Source organism: Ambystoma mexicanum, chromosome 2q (assembly GCF_040938575.1).
Source record: "Ambystoma mexicanum isolate Mex_15411 chromosome 2q, UKY_AmexF1_1, whole genome shotgun sequence".
In the NCBI taxonomy this organism is placed as follows: domain Eukaryota; kingdom Metazoa; phylum Chordata; class Amphibia; order Caudata; family Ambystomatidae; genus Ambystoma; species Ambystoma mexicanum.
In genome coordinates, this window is record NC_090924.1 from 1,071,869,204 (window position 1) to 1,071,875,203 (window position 6,000).

General features: G+C 47.3%; 1 long non-coding RNA gene across 1 annotated transcript in view; it reads left to right on the forward strand.

Moving 5' to 3' along the window:
* The window catches only part of LOC138569061 (uncharacterized), a 35,083-nt gene extending 30,686 nt beyond the window's left edge, over nt 1-4,397 (forward strand). Inside the window, exons 2-3 of the long non-coding RNA XR_011303093.1 lie at nt 3,890-3,988; nt 4,305-4,397. This is a non-coding gene — a long non-coding RNA (uncharacterized lncRNA). The remainder of the gene's footprint in view (nt 1-3,889; nt 3,989-4,304) is intronic.
* Nucleotides 4,398-6,000: the final 1,603 nt, after the last annotated feature.

Below are 6,000 nucleotides of genomic sequence, written 5' to 3' on the forward strand. Positions count from 1 at the left end.
ATTGGCGTAGTCTACTTCGGACATGACAAGGGTAATGATGGTGGTTGTTTTTTTGGCGAACGGTAAGATTCTCTTTGCCGTTCGCAGGAGGAAGAAGCATTTCTTGAGGAGAGAGTTTACTTGTGGCTCTAGCATGAGATTGTTGTCCATCAGGACCCCTAGGTTTTTTACAATCAGAGCGGGTGCTGGGGTTGTCCCGAGTTCCCAAGGAATGAATTGGTTTTCTCCTCTATTTTTTGTAACAATCATTATTTCAGTTTTGCCTGGGTTGATTTTGAGGGAGTTGGAGTTCATCCAGAAGAATACATTGCGGAGGCAGTTTTCTAGCATTGAGTTTCTTTCCGGGTTGTCTTGTATTTTGATGATTATTTGTGTATCGTCTGCAAAGTGGTGAAAGAGCAGATAATCTGTGGGGAAATCCTGGTTTAAACTGAGGGATTGTCCTGCAACCTCATTCTTAAAACCTGCTGATTTCTGTTCGCCATAAGCAATGTTTTCTTTTACTTGAACCACACCCAGCACAGCTCCTGCAGCTCCCCTCTGAAAGCAGTTGGGTGGCTGCATCGTGTGGGATAGTTTCAATGATAATAGGGGTATTTATTTATTCATACAATGTTTGACGGCTGCCTGTATATTCATTTTTTTTATGCAATGTTTGTTGGAATACAAGTATCCGACAAACATTGCATAAATAAATGAATAATCCGGGCCCATGTATCCGACAAACATTGCATAAATAAACTGGATCGTGACTGAGGACTAACTTCTTCTGATGACCCTGTGCGCCTTGCACGGGATCACCAGAGGAAGTTAGTTTGCTTTTCCTGCAGCTGTGACCTGTATCAAAGTCCTGCTGTGTACCCGTAGGGGGGCGGAGCCATCAGATAGCTCATGGCGGCAATGAGCTGCTCCGCTCCCCCATCTCTGTGCTGCCGCGGGCGCTTTCTTTTCGTTCTTTTTTTTTTTTCTCCTTTTTTTCCAAAGTAACCCAGCGCAGAGCATGGGTTTGGGGTTTGCAGCGGCTGGCTCTGGCCGGATCCCGTGATCCGGCTACACATTTGGTGCCGGATCCGACGAGAGCCGGCCCAATGACCAGTGCTGCCGTTATCTGCGCAACACTGCTTTCACTATTATAACAGCAATGAGCTCACTACGACGGCATGCAGTTCCCTTGGTATGATTTCTGTAACTTTACTGCCTTAACAAGGTGAGGGGTTATTAACATTGCAGGGAGATGTGCCTGACTTTACTGCTCAGCGCTGCCAGGCAGTGCATTGAGCTGTACCGGCCAGAGTCTCTACCACAAGATGTCTCTTGACCCCCGCCCCCATATTTCTTTCTTTCTTTCTGTATAGGACCGACTTCTTCATTTCCCTGCGACTTCCTTGATTTACCTGCGTTGTCTCACTGACTAGGTGCCTGCATGGTGCTTTGCAAGTATACAGTGAAAATGCAAACTCCTATGTAGTCTTGCCAGCAAGATAACATGAGTATTTAGCCCTAAAAAATAGCCATACTCTAGGCAGATGTCTTCAATCTGTGGGGCGTGTGATTCAGGACAGTGAGAAAAGAGAAAATATATGCCAGTCAGTGCATCGTGATGAGGGTGCGGGAAATAAATGCAGCCTGGAAGTGCTTTCCTGAATTTGGATTGCGTGTCCAAGCTTCGTTGTTGCTTCCTGCTGGTGACGCCAGTGTCTTATTGCCTGGTAAGGGATGCAGCTTCTCGCTCTGACCGCCACACCACAGTTGGTCGGAGTGCCGGGAAGCAAGCGTTTCAGGCCTTGGTCAGTCCCTCTGCTTCCCTCTCCCCCCTTTTACCCACGAAGACTAACGCGTGGGGAAAGGTGAGCAGAGGGGCTGGATGACTGCAATGCTGGTTCCCCCTGGACCCCTCTCCCTCTGTGCCCCACCTTGCTTGGCCATGGAGGAAGAAGAGGCGAGCGACGACGGAAGCACGCATTGCCAGTGTTGTGTGATATCCAGCTCCCCCCACAGCAGATTGCTGGGCTCTCCAGCAATCTGCCGTGGGGTAGCCAGATATCGTACAACACCGGTCCCCTCTGCCTAGTCACCCCTCTGTTCCATGGGACAGCGCTGGCCGGGTCTGAGATCCGGCATCAGATGTCTGGCCGGATCGCGGGACCTGGCCTGCCTCGGCCATGACCAGGCTTTATCAGGCCCCCAGCTTTGCAGAGGGAAGCTGGGGACTCAGTCACCTAATCTAAGCAGGGCTCCTTGCCCCAGCCGTCACTCTGGCATTTCCTGGCTCTGTTTGCTCATCCCGTTTGTTTTTTTCTGTCCTGAAAGGGACACCACGAAAATCAATGGGCCATGAACATCACTGTGGCGGGGAGGGGTGTGGTCACTGTTGAAAGCAGGCATTCTACATGCTGGAGACATTGTCATGCTGGACACATTATTGTTCAAATGTGCGTTTTACACATTCAAAGGAAAGTAATTTCCAAACTCAAACGCTGCATAAACTTGCGTTCACTAGTTTTCTTTGAGATGGGTTATTTTTATTTTATTTATTCTGAGCACCACACCAATACAAATTGTGTGCCCCTTGCTTTGTGTTTTATCACTGGTTATATTCATAAAGAGAATCGTGGTTGGCTCTAGTTCTGGAAAAACCTTTGCTGAGCCCTGTTGGTTGCCAAGTTTACTAATTGGTTCAATTGTTGCAAGATCACAGGAGCTGTAGGGGTTTAGCCAGTACCCCAATTGTTTGAGTATAAGGAAAGAGTTGTCCCCTGGTTATCTGCTTGGGTAGTTCAAGGAATGGTTCTAACACAGTTATCCCTAATATGTACCAAATGAGAATTGTATCGCAATTACCACTGTGTTTGGACCATTCCTTGAACTACCTAAGCAAGAAAACCAGGGGGCAACTCTTTCCTTATATTCATAAAGATGTTATGTTTACAAATAAATGCTTCCATTGTGCTGACGGCAGTCATTAGGAAATTAAACTGGTTTCATGGGTGCCAAACGGAGGCAGAAATACCCCAACCCATCCCTTGGCCAAACACATTTTATAGCACTTCCTTTTTTTAGAAGTAATTGCAAAAAGCCCGATCGTGCATTTTTCTTTTATTGTTTTAGTTAAATTCAACCTTAAACAGTCTCAGCAATGGTCTGTCAACCTGCTGAGATACCCTGGGAGCCATCTACTATAGAGCAAGTCTATGCATCCCATGATATACTAAAATCACTGCATTACCAACAGTACATTTGTTGCACCGCTGCCACAGAAGTGATTAAAAGTGGAATTCATGTATATCATCCTGCTGTGGGTGCCAGGCCTTCGCCTGCATGTGGCACCATATGTTGCAGAGAAGCCAGGGGCCCTCGTGTCTGGCATGGCAGCCACGGCAGTCTGCTGCTATGTCAGCGCTGTCACTTAACTGCAGTATAAGCTACATGGCTATTACTCGATGTTTCTGAAAGTTGGCTCAGTGAGTTAAGAACTCTTGTGTCGTAGTCTATGTAAGATATGTAGATGAATGATTTTAATGTCAGCAGGCTGGACTTCACAACTGTTAAGGGTAACCTATAACAAGCTGATGCTCTTTCTCTCGCTTTGCTTGCTCTATTATTTTGTTTTGTCTCTGTGACTGAGTATGAGTCACGGTTTCAGGTATGTGCTCTTGACTGCTCTCTACCAGCTGGGGGGGACTGGCCTATAGGGAACTTTTGGAGATTTCCCGTTTGGACCCTGCACCCTAGGTCCCCTTTGGACCCTGCACCGTAGGTCCCCTTTGTGTGCGGGGGAGAATGTGTGCCGACTGGCAGAATGTAGTGTGCACATATTGGTACGGTCAATCTAGTACGCTTTCTTATTTTTTTTTTTTTTTTTTTTTTAATTATACTTTCCAATTTGCAGGAACACAAATTGGCTTAATCATCCCATCTTGGACAGCAAAGTCCCCAGCAGCAATGGCACCATAAAAAATCCTGACATCTGTATTGGGACTTTTCAACAGTAAGAATGTCATTTTTTTTTTTTAACTGTATTTTGCTGTGAGTGATGGTGGGGTCATTTTAAAGGTATAGTAGGAGTCACAATCGGGAATTTCAAACCTATTTTTGAGGCTGTTCCTTATGTCCAGTTTGGGGCGGTACTGAAAGTTCACGTCTCATGTGGGAGTTGCATTTGCAGTGCACTGTGTACTCTCTCCTGGTTTCCCAGCGTTAGCTTACTAGCTGATGCCTAACACCCAAGAGCTGGTTTTAACCCCTGCTCATTTTTGAAGTCTCAGGTAGACCCATGTATCCTTGACTAACTGTTTTCATTGCAGCAGCATCGCTCCAAGCGTCGGTGTGTCAACCTAACAACCTGTGTCCCAGCAAGAAAAATCCAGTGAAGCACTTGACCCAGTGACGCAGGCAAGTAAGGATTTCTTCTCCCTATGTAATATTGGTTGAGTAGAAGTGCTGAATGTTTATATCGGCCCTGTGCAATGTGCATCAAGGTGTGGTTTTCGCCGCCCTGTGGCCTAGTCCAGGACCACACTTCAACAAAAAATTAGAGCTAGAACTTCACAATCTGAACAGGGAGTCTTCTGAGACTTGTATCAATGTGGTGTTTCATTTTTTAAAATCCAAGCAGCACATCTGACCCATTACTGCTGAGTTTTTTTCCCCCCAAGCTGTTCACATGTGCACAAGATGCAGTGCTTTGCGGTTGCCGCTGGATGTCGGACCATGTACACGGCATGTGAGTCTGGGCAGAGACAATCATCAGAAATGCTATTACGGTAAGTAATGCATGTCATCCACCCTGTTCCCCTGTCCACTAATCTGGAGTGATCACACCGCAATCTTCTCCCTCCCGACTACCTTGCCCCACCCCATCACACCAACTTCCCCTCTCCAAACTCCCCCTCCTGTCCCTCTCTGGCATAAAGTCACTATTCACCCTGATCTAGCCAGCTCCCAGCTCCCTTCTAAACTCACTCCAGGAAGCCCAACCCCCTCCATTGAACCTTTCTGTCAGTGGCTCTCCAGCGCCCAAATCCCCCTCCATCGAGATTTACCTGTGAGACCAGGCCCCAGCACCAAATGGTACACGGCCCACCTCAAATCTCTCAAAACCCTTGAGCACTGATATAGCGGACTTGGAAAACAAACCACCACCCCTCAAAACAAAACCTCTCTTGCAAGACTGACCAGGGCCTACCAGTCAAATATTAGAAAATCCCAAAATCCTTCTATGGGAACCTTATCTCCAACTATCATAAACCCTAGCCATGAACCGCACAGAATAAGATGCTGCACTGCTCAAACCCTCCCTCCCCGAACTCCCAATCACCCTGATGCTCTGTCCAACCACTTTCACAATATCGCTATAGGTTGGTTCTTTCCCATAAACTAGCTCTGGTTCTCCCTGCCTCTTCCTGTTCCCCACCCAGTCCCAGCCCTACTCCTTCCTACATGCCGGCCCTCTTACACCCACATCTCACACCTGGAGTTTCATAAACTTCTAGCACAAAACTGACCTTCAGGCTCAACCCACCCTTTTTAAGAACATCCTAACTACAACATCTACAGGCAGCATTGCACGGTCAATTATTAACCAGTGCCTCTCCTTGGGTATGTTCCCGGAGGCCTTCAAACCTCTCCTCAAAAACCTTCTCTCGACCCTCTCCTTCCCTCCAACTACTGAGGAACTGAGTCCTCACTGGTGTCGGTTTGGGATGACTTAAAAGGAACAGTGGACTCTGAAGGATGCGCTGTCCGTCTTCGACCTATCTGCCATTGACCACACCATACTTGCAGACAGGCTCCATTGTTCAGGCATCAAAGACTCTGCTCTAATTTGGATCTCCTCCTTCCTTTCGAACTGTTTGTAAATGATGTTCCTATCCCCCGTTTCGCTTCCCTCTCTTGCCCTTTTCCGAAATGGGGGCCCGCAGGGAGCCTCCCCGTCTCCCCTCCTCTTCAATATCTACCTTAGCCCACTACCTGCTCTGATAAGCTTATATGCTACAATAA